Source organism: Sapajus apella, unplaced genomic scaffold (genome assembly GCF_009761245.1).
Source record: "Sapajus apella isolate SASKATOON/1434 unplaced genomic scaffold, GSC_monkey_1.0 scaffold28, whole genome shotgun sequence".
Classification (NCBI taxonomy): Eukaryota; Metazoa; Chordata; class Mammalia; order Primates; family Cebidae; genus Sapajus; species Sapajus apella.
In genome coordinates, this window is record NW_022436968.1 from 339,784 (window position 1) to 353,547 (window position 13,764).

Below are 13,764 nucleotides of genomic sequence, written 5' to 3' on the forward strand. Positions count from 1 at the left end.
CTCAAAACATTATCATGGCTACTTGTTATAGTAGAACTGAGTGTGTATGTGAGGATTAGGCAGAATAATGGCCCCTTAAAACTGCCCTAATACCTAGAACCTATGAATATGTTAGCTTATATCCTAATATATGTTTGGATATATTAGGTCACATATCCTTTTTCTACAAGGATAACATCCAACTGAAAGCAGAGGAGATGAGGATTTCCAAGATATGACTGTGTTTTTGAAAACCAACCCTATCAATGACTCCTTGTTTATTCTCAAGTATTGATTCTGCTGGAGGTGGCTCCTGCCGGCATTGGGGTCTGTCAGGGAGACCTCTTTGGAAACCTTATGACAATGGCAGTTCTAAAGAGTCCTGGTATTTTTCATCTTATCAAGTAGCTGACAATTGTCTCTGCCATATTTGAGCAGAGCTCTCTGCCATACTTTGGCAGAACTATCTGAGTAGTTCATTACTTCTCTTTTATTACCTGACAAAGTCCCTGCTGATTCCATTAGGAGAAATTTTGATGTATCACAGCTCAGTAAATAACATTTTTCTAAAGATTCAGGGATTGCATTAAGGGAACAGGCCTTTTGATATCCATACTGAATTTTTGTTCTCTCAAATCTATTTTTCTCTTATGTTCCCTAAGAAGTTCTAATGAAAGTGTCAATCAGATAGAGATGTGCTACACAATATGATGGTGTTAGCCACATATGGCTATTTAAGTTTAAATTACTTAAAATAAAAATTTGTTTACTCCGTTGGCACTAGCCATATTTCACATGCTCAGTAGTCACATGTATCTAGTCATTATCATATTTGATGGTGCAGATATGGAACATTTCCATCACTGGAGAAAGCACTATTGGACAACATTATTAGAGCTTGTGGGCCTCCCTAGTAAGTATCTAGTTGACTTGGCAGATGCCTTAAATTCTTCATTACATGTATTTTCTTTCCCCATCCCAAGAGGGCAATGAGTGGCATACACAAAGAGAGCTTCAACAGACACTCTAGTTTCCCTAAATTTCCCAGGAATAGGCTTAATTATTACTCTGGGTTATAAATTGAGACAGCAATAATATACTTACAAATATTTTACATTATGGCATTATTATTATTATTATTTGAGATGGATTCTCACTCTATCACCTAGCCTGGAGTGCAGTGGCATGATCTTGGCTCATTGCAGCCTCTGCCTCCCAGGTTCAAGTGATTCTCCTATCTCAGCCTCCCGAGTAGCTGGGATTACAGGTACCTGCCACCACACCTGGCTAATTTTTGTGTTTTTAGTAGAGACCAAGTTTCACCATATTGGCCAGGCTAGTTTTGAACTCCTGACCTTAGGTGATCCACCTGCCTCGGCCTCCCAAAGTGCTGGGATTACAGGCCCATTAAAACCTAATAGTATTTATTGCTCATGAACTATATACCAGATACTTGACATGCATTATATTTCATGGCATTATGAATTAGATATTATCCCCATTTTGCAAACAAGGTAGCTGAGGCTCAGAAAGTATGAATCACATCCTCAAGATCATATACGTTTTAAGTGGCTCTTTCTAATTCTGGAGACCATATAAAAATGCTTTAGGTCACACTGTGCTGTAATAGCTTAGTTGTAGAAAAGCAATTGGCAATAAACGTCATTTGGTTCACATAATTTGAAATTCGATTGCAGGCAATTTCTATTTCTCTGTAAATTCTCCTGTTTTGATACTTTATGTTTTCTTTCCTCGCTGTCTTGGAAATTACTTGCAGAAGGCAAAAATTTATACAGATTTTAATCTTTGTGGGATGAAGCATTCATTTAGTTATAGTCTTACAGAATATTATCGATATGTTTTTTCTGTTCCATGTAGTATTTGTTTTTTCCCCTTTCAGTTTAAAATACAGGCATGCACTTAAATATTTCTATCTAATAGCAAGATGTGGCAAGGGCTGGGTCTCTGCAGATCTAAGATCCCACTATGCCAAAATATAGATCAATGTGATGGCTTGTGATAATAAGGCTGCTTCTCACTCCCAGAGGAATTGTCAAATCCTTTTGTTGGTTGAAGCTTTGTGTTCCAACTTAACCATAAGCGACAATCTGTGTCATATCTGCTTTAAGATGCTGCAGAATTCTTTAAAAACAAGATGGATTTTGTTTCTAATAACCATCATTATTTTTAAAAAGTACCTTTGTGATGAATTTGTTGCCTATCATGTGCCTGGTGGACTGAACTTAAAATGACCTTTTTGCCCTTATTATTGCAGCTGTTGCCTTCCAATTTTATATAGAAAAGGAAATATAAAACAGAAATTTTTATTGAAGTACACACAGCTTTCAGCAGCTGCTGTTACAAGGGTATCATCAAATACCAACACTGACAAAAACCCATGGGGTCTATTTTCTAATTCAATCTTGAAGGAAATTTACAATAGTGAAAGTCTATGGCAGTTGAGGTTGGCTAAGATTTAGATGACCCATTTCCCTTATCTAATGAATTCAGGCCCTGCAAACTTTGCAAAAGCTTTAAACTGACAAAACACCAAGAGAGTTGATGTGAAATTGAAAGACAGCTGGCATGGACTCAGAGCCTCTTGAGTTTAGCTCAGAAAGCTGCAAACCTGCACAGCTGCAAGACTGTCAGAATAAAGATTCCAGCATGAAGACAGTCAAAATATTGCTATAGATGAAGAACCTTATGCGTAAAGCCTCTATTCCACAAAGAAGAGTCTTCATTTTAAATAAAGAATGCACATGACATTTTTACATTTATCTCCATTTTGCTAAGATAAAATAGGTGAGAATGTCTCAATCTCCAACAACTTAGGTTAAAAAAAATTCAATTAAATATGAAAAGTATTTTTTAAAATTATAAATGATCAAATTGTTTTCCTGGAAATAAAACCACTTTGATGTGGTTTTCCTTTTCAGGCTGTCTCTTTCCGATTCCTTGGTTTTGACAAGTCATGAGGATAATATAAAACTTTGTTTTATTATGTGGTGAGAAACTCTTCAGAATGTTTCTGGGTAAGAGCACACTCAACAAATTATTAGGTGGGGAAACAAAGCTTGCTAGGCTTAGTGTTTTCAGGCAATAAACTGTATCATTAATTATAATTATTATACCTTTCTTTTAAGCAAAAACTAAACCCAAATAAAGTGGCATTTATGGCACAAATGACATTTTACTTATGGGAAGATACCTCAACATTAAAGATACAGTTTGCTAAACAGTAATTACAAGGTTTATTGTATGAATGAGAACTTAAAAGTTTGACGAAGTATTCAAAGGATCCCAGTCATTGCCTTTTATATTGCCCATCACAAAACCCTTTTCAAGCAATTTAAATTGTATCACGATTGGTTATTGGTATTTGAGAAATGGCATTAAACTCAGGCAAATGGTGAAATGCCATTGCATAGAATGGTATCTTAAAATAAAATGTAAATGTAAAAACGGGAAAATTGGAGATAAAGTCACATGATTTTTATAATGACAGTATGTTGTTTAAAATGCAGAAAAAAATATGCATGAGTAGTTCCAAATCTTTATTTTATTCTAGGTGTTTTATATCTTTTTAGACTGTTAGGTCTAAAAAAATCCCTTTACAATCCTACTATGTATAATGAGACTAAGTCATAAACTATGTTTAATTCATTTTTAATTCATATGCAATTTGTCAACACCTCCATTTAAAAAAATGATCTTACTTTTTGTAATTTTATGACTATTTGGCTATAAAATGCTAAATATATCAATATATGAAAATAAATTGAACTTGTGGACTCCTGCACATTACTCAAGATTTCGATGAAGAACATGAAAAACTTTTTCTAGTCTCGTCTAGAAAGGAGAACCAAAAAGCAAAGAGGAGAGTCTGTCTCCTCTTCTTTGTGTCTGTACTAATCTCTACTATAGTACTTTTCATTTATTTTATATTTATTTTTAATTTTTTTGAGATGCAGTTTTGCTCCGTTGCCCAGGTTAGAGTACAGTGTTGTGATCATGGCTCACTGCAGCCTCGACCTCCCAGCCGCATGATCCTCCCACCTCAGCCTCCCAAGTAACTAGGACTATGGGCATGCACCACACCTTACTAATTAATTTTTTTTTTTTTTTTTGTAGAGATGGGATCTTACTATGTTGCCTGGGGTGATCTTGAACTCCTGGGCTCAAGCGATCTTCCTACCTTGGCCCCTAAAGTGCTGGGATTACATGTGTGAGCCACTTTGCCTGGCCTACTATAGTTCTTTTTAAAGTGTTTTGAAATTACTGCATATGTGCCTTCTTCTCTGTAAGAATAAATGACGCTGTTGACTTTATAAATGAGGTCTTATTCTTCTCCTTAGCATTGGTTGATTCAGCAGTTCAATCATGGCATCAAAGACTGGTTCTTTCACCTTTTGCTCTGCCATCCACACTTATAGTATCATCCTGAGGTTGGTTCTTGTAGTCATAGGATCATTGCCCATTTCCTATAGCATTTAAGCTGTATTTATTCTCACTTAAGCCTTCTGGGAGAGAAAGAGTGTTTTTCCACAATCATGTGAAAAATAGTACTTCTCTTCAGTCTGATATACAGTTGACCTTTGAACAACATTAGGTTTGAACTACTTGAATTCATTTATACTTGAATTTCCTCCCCAATCTTGAGACAGCAAGACTTCCCTTTCTATTCCTCCCCCTCAGCCTACTCCACATAAGGATGAGGAGGATGAAGAGCTTTATGATGACCTACTTACACTTAATGTGTAGCAGAAGATGTATTTTCTATTTTTTATGATTTTTAAAGATAACAATGTCTTAGTGTTATTGGCAAGGCCTCTGGTCAGCAGTAGACCATTAGTAGTTATATTTCTGGGAAGACAAAAGTCATATGCAGATTTCTTCCTGTATGTAGGATTGGTGCTTCTAACTTCTGTGTTGTTTCAGGCTCAGCTGTAATTGTTTAGGTCCAACTTTGGACCAGTAACTGTCACCAGGAGAATGTCCTGTGCTGATTGACCTACGTTGCAGTTCCCTAAACAATCTTGAGCAAGGGAGACTTTATATTTGCTTAGACTCATCAGGACCCTTCTCTGGAGATGGAATCAGTTCCTCAAACTGCAATGAAACTATTGAAAAGGTGGTGAAATGGATGTTGGCCCTCACCTGTAATGTCTACTGCATAGGATTTTAGTATGGAGCATTTCTTATGCTTATTTGGTTGAGCAGCAACATTTGTAGAAATTCTTCAAAGGAGCTTTTTGTTCTTAGGGTAGATAGCTTAGGAAATGCTGACCTATAAAATTCAGTTAAAATTCCTTATTATAGCATAAAAAGCATTTGTGATATGGCCCTGAGTCTAGCTACTAGCTCTGTAGTCATGTCAAAGTCATACTCTAGCAATAGCACATTTATTGCCTTTCCTGTATCTCTCCATGTTTCTTACTATTTCAAGCCCTTTATTATTTGTTTTCTTTTTTCTTTTCTTTTTTTTTTTGAGATGGAGTTTCACTCTTTGTTGCCCTGGCTGTTGCCCAGTGAGCAATCTTGGCTCACTGCAACCTCCGCCTGCCGGGTTCAAGCGATTCTCCTGTTTCAGCTTCCCAAGTAGCTGGGATTACAAGCGTGCGCCATCACAACCAGCTAATTTTTGTAGTTTTAGTAGAGATGGGGTTTCACCATGTTGGCTAGGCTGGTCTTGAACTCCTGACCTCAGGTGATTCACCTGCCCTGGGCTCCCAAAGTGCTGGGAATACAGGCGTGAGCCACCACATCTGGCCATTTGTTTTCTTGGCAAGTTTTTCCCACTCTGATTACCTTCTTATCTTTCAAAGTCTACCAAACATCCATCTCTTATAAAGCCATGCCCTCTATATACTATTTCAGCATCATGTACATAATTCTTTGCTTCTCCATATAAAATTAGAATTATATATTACCAGGCTCCTAAATTTTGAGTGACTGGAAGGGGAGCACCTATGTCTTATTCATCTTTCCAGCCCCAGAATTTGACAGAGGATTATTATTAAATGTCTGCTCCATTGAATGGTGTCTTTTGTATGTTTTTGAAAATATAAGATGAATACTACATTTCTATACTTTTATTCATGCCCAGAAATATTAAATGTTTTAGCAGTTAACTGCAAAATCTTTATCTGATGGCCTGAACTACTTGTTCCCGAATCAACCTCAGAATCTGAGTGGTACAATTTTTCAAATTTATTTTTCTAATTCATGCTGCCTAATTTCAAAGCTCAAAATCATAAATAAGATGTAGACTTTGTGGTCAGGTGGTATTTGCAAAAGTTTAGCTAAAAATAGGCAAGACTGAGAATGAATTTTTATGAGAAATATCTGCATAGTTGAAGTCTTATTATTATTTTTGGTAGGATGGGGGTCCTACTATTTTGCCCAGGCTGATTTTGGACTCCTGGGCTCAAGTGATCTTTTGCCTTGCCCTCAAAAAGAGCTGGGATTACAGGCATAAGTCACTGTGCCTGGCACAGATGACTGCTTTAAATCCCTCTTGAGATCACACCTCAAAGAGTCCTGAACATATCTTCATAGAAAACAGTCCATGTTCCTAGAGCCTGTATTGTCATACAGTGTGAGGTGAGACAATGTCGAGGCACAATTTCAAAATGTAAATTTTGAAACATTATTCTTAAAGTGCACAAATATCTGTTTCTTTGGATTATAAAACTTCAAAAGCGTATTCAGGAGCTACTGAAAATATTCATGCTAATTTGTAAATATAGGAGAATCTGCAGGCAACTTTGTTTTTTCTTATTTTTAGGTTTTTATTTAATTTTAAATAGAGATGAGGTCTCACCATGTTGCCCAGGTTGGCCTTGAACTCCTGAACTCAGGTGATCCATTTGCCTCTGCCTCCCAATGTGCTAGGATTACAGGCATGAGCCACTGCACCTGGCTGGTAATCGTTTTTTAGAGTGTCAAAAACTTTTACTTAGGTTAATTATAGTTTTATTAAACATTTAAAAAAGTTCACTAGGCCTTTCATATAAAGTCATTGCTAGGGGAAATCCCAGCTTTAAAAACTTTCTCTCCAAAAATACATACAGTATGCATATTACAACGATATGAGCTTAAAGGGGATGCTTGTTTGTTCATTTATTTACTTACTCATGCCACACAGCATCCATTTCTCCTTCTTCTCTTAAACGCTTCTGAATTTCTCTCTCCCACATTATGAGTAAACTTGGTCAAAGGGTTCATAACTCTTCTAGGTCAGTAACCAAGGAAGACTAGTCAGATTTTTCCTAGTTTTAATTTAGATGGAAAAGCAGTTAAAGTGGATTTATCCAAAGATAGTGTCTAGCCAGAATGACCATTAGTTCTTGCTACCCGGATTGTTTGAGATATCCTGGCACCTGTCCTTTCTGGATGTTTTATTCTTTGAGCTCCACCATATTCTTCCTGTAAATTATCTTTCTGTTTAAGTTAGGCAGAGTCAGTTTCTGTTAGGTACAAATAACCCTGACTATTAGGGTATTCAAGGTCATTTTACCTTTGGTTTGTTTTCAGCCACATTTTCAAATTGTATCTTTGTCAACTTTGCTCTTTTTACTTTATTTGAATTTTACTGTTTCTTATATGGGAAAAATGCCATGAGTTAAGTAAGCACGATTCTTTTCATTAGGTGCCAAATGAAGTCAGGTTTTAAAAGCTGAATCTTGTCATGTTCAATCACTTTTCTGTAGCTCTTTCCACCTACAACAAACACAATCTGCCCGTTAAGATGTGCTTTAGCCATCTTTTTGCAAATTGTGTAAATATTTTTGGAAGAGAGTTTCATTCTTCATTGTTGAGCTAATTTTCTCACAGTTTAGAAATGTCTTTATAGGAATGAGCTTTCCAAAATTAAGATATCTATTTCTTGTGTTTCAGTAGAAAAACACAATAAAAGAGATATGTTTGCCTGATACATGCACATTCTCTGAGAGAACTGCAATCTATTCTTACTGATATCTTTTTGGGAAACTTGGATCTGCAGGAAACAAAGTTTTATTTTATTTTGGGATATAGACAACTGCTTAAAACCCATGCATAAAGGGAAAAAGTATAATTGTATATCTCCTACAACTTTTAAAACATATTGCAAGGGCTTGAACTCTATCATAGTGAAAGAAAAATGAACCTTTTTTAAAAAATGAACATTTATTTAGATGAAGGTTAAAAGGTAGAAATGCTGTTCGGAGTGAGATGTCTGTAATAATTGAACTTTTGAGCCACAGGGGCAAGTCAGTACTCCACCAGGTACTTTCCAAAAATCTTTTTGTAGGCTTTAAAATACAAATGCCTTTAGAATGTCAAACTTATATTTCTTCAAAGGAAAGAAAACCCTTCTGGAATATTAAATGGGCTTATAAAGAAGATTTTTGGCTAAAAAGAGATCAAATATTTTCTTTTATCAAATGTTCGGTTCATCATCGCGAGTGAAAAGATCATGGAATAGCTGCTTAAGATTACAAAGGAGCCGTGATAGCTTTAGTTAATGATAGTGCACAGCCAATTTTGTCTTTGTACTTTTATAAGAGTTCTCAGCATTGGTTTTCTTTTGTACTTTCCTTTTTTGGTGATTACAGAACTTGATTATTATGGGTTTGAAAATTGTAGAGGTTTTTCCCATATTACATCTAACTTTGTAAGGTAAGATTACCCGCTGATGTTAAAAGAAGGCAAATGAAATGGCATGATTTATAATATATATATGTGAAGTAACATTTTTTTCTTTCTTTCGTGGGAAATGTTGGAAGAACAGAGTTGAGGGATGCCTGGAGGAAAATGCAGAGGTGGAGTGTAATAGTTTCCTGGGGCTGCTGTAACAAGCAGAAATTTATTCCATAAACTGAGCGTCTTAAACAACTGAAATTTATTGTCTTCCAGTTCTGAAGGCTACAACTCTGAAACCGAAGTGCTGTCAGGGTTGATTCCTTCTGATGGCTGTGATGGGAGAATCTGTTCAAGTCTACTTTCATTGGCTTGTAGATGGCCAGCTTCTCCTTGTGTCTCCACATGGCATTTTCCTCTTGTGTATCTGTCTTCATATTTATCCTTTTCATAAGGACATCAACCATATTGGATTAGGACCCACTCTAATGACCTCGTTTTAACTTGATTAGCTCTCTAAAGGTAATCCTTTCTCCAAATAAAGCTGCATTCTGAGATGCTGAGGGTTAGGACGTCAACATATAAATTTTGGAAGAACATAATTTGACCCATAACGAGGGGCAAAGAGATGCTTAAGGGGCAGAACACAAGTCAGTCTTCACACAGGGCAGCAGAGGAAAAAGGGTAATTTCTGTATCTATTTTTAAATTTTTTTATATTTGGTGAATCTAGGCAATAAAGGGCTTGCTGCTGAATTTTTTTCTTGTGGCCTTTTGACTGCTTCTATTAGGAATTAGAAATGCTTTTTATCTCTCTTAATTTATGCACTATGGAAGTTTGTCACTATTTCTGTACTAATGTCATAATTATAGAATAGAAATAGATCATGTTAATTTCTTTTGTGTTAAGTCTTCGGTAAGAAACATGAAAAGTACTGTACATTTGAATAATCTATACCTACTGAGAATTCTCCTGCATTGTCCTTTGTTCTTTTTGTCCATCCCATTTCACAATTAGCCTTTTGGACTAAGTTCAGTCCAGTGTTCTTGCTTGAATTTGTTCTTCTTTGTAACCACCTGGAGGATTATCAAAATGTGGTTTCCTTAGTGAGGACAGTAGAAAACCCTCTTGTCTTCTGCTTATATTAATAGTTGCTGCTTTTGTGTATGTGTTGTTAACATTGGATAGTGGCTGTGATTAAAACTCAAGGAAACATGGACTCACTGTGACAGCTGCAGGGAGGGAGGGTACAGAGGATGTTCCACTTACCTGCTGCATGCCCAGTAGTTCTCAGATGAAGTCATGCTCCTCCAGTGTTGCTGGTTTGGGTTTTATTTTAGTGATATGTATGGCTGGCTGAAATTCTAGCCAACATCTTTCTTGGCTATATTATTGGTTTAGTTTGTAGCCAATAGGTTATTTGTACAACAAATAGTCCCTTTTTAAAGTTACTAAATGAGATTCATTCATTTTAAAGGTCGTTTAAATGTAAACAATTATTTACTGACCGTCTACTGCATGCATGATAGGTATTATGCTAATGATGAGCAAAACACAGAACTTATCCCCCAAGAAGCTCACTCAGGTTCACAAGGTGAGACAAATCCGAACACAATAATAGCAAAATGTGATAAGGACTGTATTAGTTTGTTCTCACACTGCCTTAAAGAAATACTTGAGACTGGCTAATTTATAAAAGAATTTAATTGACTCGCAGTTCTGTGTGGCTGGGGAGGCCTCAGGAAACTTACACTCATGGCAGAAGGGGAAGCAAACATGCCCTTCCTCACAAGGTGGCAAAAGAGAGAAGAATGAGTGGTGAAGCGGGAAGAGCCTCTCATAAAACCTTCAGATCTCACGAGAACTCACTCACTATCATGAGAATAGCATGAGGGAAACTGCCCCCATGATCCAATCACCTCCCACCGGGTCTCTCCCTAGAGATGTAGGGATTACAATTCGAGATGAGATTTGGGTGGGGACACAGATCCAAACCATATCAAGGAGTTTTAGAGGGACACTCACTGGACTCCAAAGGAGCAGGCTCCTCAGTAAGGTCTTGAATGACGAGTTGGAAGTGATTAGTTCTTGGTCAGAATTGGAGAAGGTTAAGTGAGGGAAAGGCTTTTAAGTGGGATAAGTGTAGGCAAAGGCCCCAAAATATGAAGGTGAATGTGCCAGAGGAGAAAAAGGATAGCAAGGCTGGGAAATGGGTACCACCACAGAAACTGGTAGTTGGTCAGGGATCAGATCACGAAGAGCTCCCTGTGCACCGTTGGAATTAGAGGTGGAAGACCTGGGACACTGCCTGAACTCTCCTCCTGAGCAAGGAGGTGACCTTGGGTAAGTCACTGAAAAACACCTGGTCCTCAGCTTTTCAGTTTATAAAATGAGGATGCTGGCTCTTGCTTCTCTTCTACTTTAAAGATATCAATGCCTTTCCAATTCCAGTCACTCTGTAATGATGAACACGATGGTACATGGCCTAGTCCCACTCTGCCTCTTGCCTAATTTTTTGTACCACCTGTTTTTCTGTGGAGCTTCCAATGAATCTCTGTTACTTTTGGAAGCCTTTCCTCTCTGTGTTTTCTGTCACACCTTGGTGCTTCTGTTCAGGTTGTGTCTCTTGCCTGGAGTGTCTTTGTCTGCATTTCTTTTTTTGCTTGTCAGACTTCGACTTAGTTTTTACCTCAGAAATTATATTCCCACAAACACCATCACTGAGATTTGGGGCCGGATGAAATTTCCCTCTTCCTCTGAAGAACTGACCATATTATAAGCTGTGAGAAGCAAGAGAGCACAGTTGTGTTATATTCATCTTTGTATTCCCAGTGATTACATAAATGCCTTGTTCACAGAAGGCATTCAGGAAATGAATGTTGAGGTGAACTGACCTGAGAGGCCAGGGGAAGCATAGGAAGCTGAAGGAAGAGATGTACTGCATTGTCATCTTGCACCATGAGAGACCTATGCTACTGGGTCTGGCCTGAGGAGCTTCCAAGCCCAGGTCTTCTATAGCTGGCATAAGAACCTCAGCAGGATAGCAAAACAAACTATCAACAGAGTAAGTAAACAACCTACAGAATGGGATAAAATATTTGCAAACTATGAATCCCAAGGTCTAATATCCAGAATCTATAAGGAATGTAAACAATTCAATGAACAAAAACCAAATAACCCCATTAAAAAGTAAGCAAAAGACATAAACAGGCACTTCTTAAAACAAGATATACACATAGCCAACAAACATGAAAAATTGCTCAACATCACTAATCATCAGAAAAATGCAAATCAAAACCACCATGAGATACCATTTTACACCAGTCAGAATGGCTATTATTAAAAAGTCAAAAAAAGAACAGATCCTGGCTAGGCTGTGGAGAAAAGGGAACACTTATACACTGTTGGTATGAATGTAATAAATTAGTTCAACTACTGTGGAAAGTAATTTGGAGATTTCTCAAAGAACTTAGAACTACCATTCAAACCAGCAATCTCATTACTGGGCATATACCCAAAAGAAAATAAATTGTTCTACCAAAAAGACACATGCACTTGTATGTTCATCACAGCTATTCACAAGAGCAAAGATATGAAGTCAGCCTAGGTGCCCATCAATGGTGAATTGGATAAAGAAAATGTTGTGGGCCGGGCGTGGTGGCTCAAGCCTGTAATCCCAGCACTTTGGGAGGCTGAGGCGGGCGGATCACAAGGTCAAGAGATCAAGACCATCCTGGTCAACATGGTGAAACCCTGTCTCTACTAAAAATACAAAAAATTAGCTGGGCATGGTGGCGCATGCCTGTAATCCCAGCTACTCGGGAGGCTGAGGCAGGAGAATTGCCTGAACCCAGGAGGCAGAGGTTTCAGTGAGCCGAGATCGCACCATTGCACTCCAGCCTGGGTAACAAGAGCGAAACTCCGTCTTAAAAAAAAAAAAAGAAAGAAAATGTTGTACATAATACACTATGGAATACTACATAGCCATAAAAAAGAACAAAATAATATCTTTTGCAGCAACATCAAAGCAGCTAAAAATCATTATCTCAAGCAAATTAATGTAAGAATGTAAATCTAAATACCACGCTTTTACTTACAAGTGGGAGCTAAACACTGGATATCCATAGACATGAAGATGGGAACAAGTGGAGACTACCAGAGTGGCGAGAGGGGGAGGAGGGCAAGAGCTGGAAAACTACCTAGTGTGCACTGTACTCACTGCCTGGTTGACAAGATCATTTGTGCCCCAAACCTCAGCATTGTGCAATACACTCATGTAACAAACCTGCACATGTACTTCTGAATCTAAAATAAAGGTTGAAATTTAAAAAAAAGAGAGAAAGCAAGGTGCAGTGGCTCATGCCTGTAATTTCAGCACTTTGGGAGGTTGAGGCCAGTGGATTGCTTGAGCCCAGGAAAGAGAGATCAGCTTGGGCAAGATGGTGAAACCCCGTTCTATTAAAAAAAAAAAAGAAAAAAAGAAAGCTGGGAGTGGGGGCACATGCCCGTAGTCCCAGCTACTTGGCAGGCTGAGGTGGGAGGATTGCCTGAGTTTGGGATGGGGAGGTAGCAGTGAGCACAGCCTGGGAAACAGAGCAAGATCACATCTCAAAACAACAACAACAACAAAAAACCAAAAAAAAAAAAAAAGAAAAGTAGAGAGAGAGAGAGAGAAGCTTAAAAGAGGTTTTCAGCGAGGCTGCACTGACCCTCCAGAAACTGCTGGAAAGGTTTTGAAGAAAAGAATCAGGAAAGAGAATGGAGGGGGAATCCACAGGTGAGGAACAGTGAAGGGGAGTGGGCTTTGTGGGACTAGTGCACCAAAGATAGCACCCCAGCTGTAAGAGTGACAGCAGTTACTTCTTGTATGTGTTTCAGAGCCATATGTATGCTTTGGTAAACTTCCACTAGGAGAGAAAAGCAGTATGGCTTTTTGTTCTTTATACTTCTTTTACTGCTCTCCTATACCTCATCTTTTTTTAGCCAAACCTATTTTTCCTGCTTTCAGAAGAAAGGAGGAGGACTCTCTTTTCATTGTGCTGGTGGAAGGGGAGTAGAGAGAGGTGTTAGAATGTGCATGGGTGCCATTTTGGCTATTATGCCTCTTCCAGCACGAATATTTACTTGAGGCATGGGCAGGCAAAAGATGCAATGGGGCAA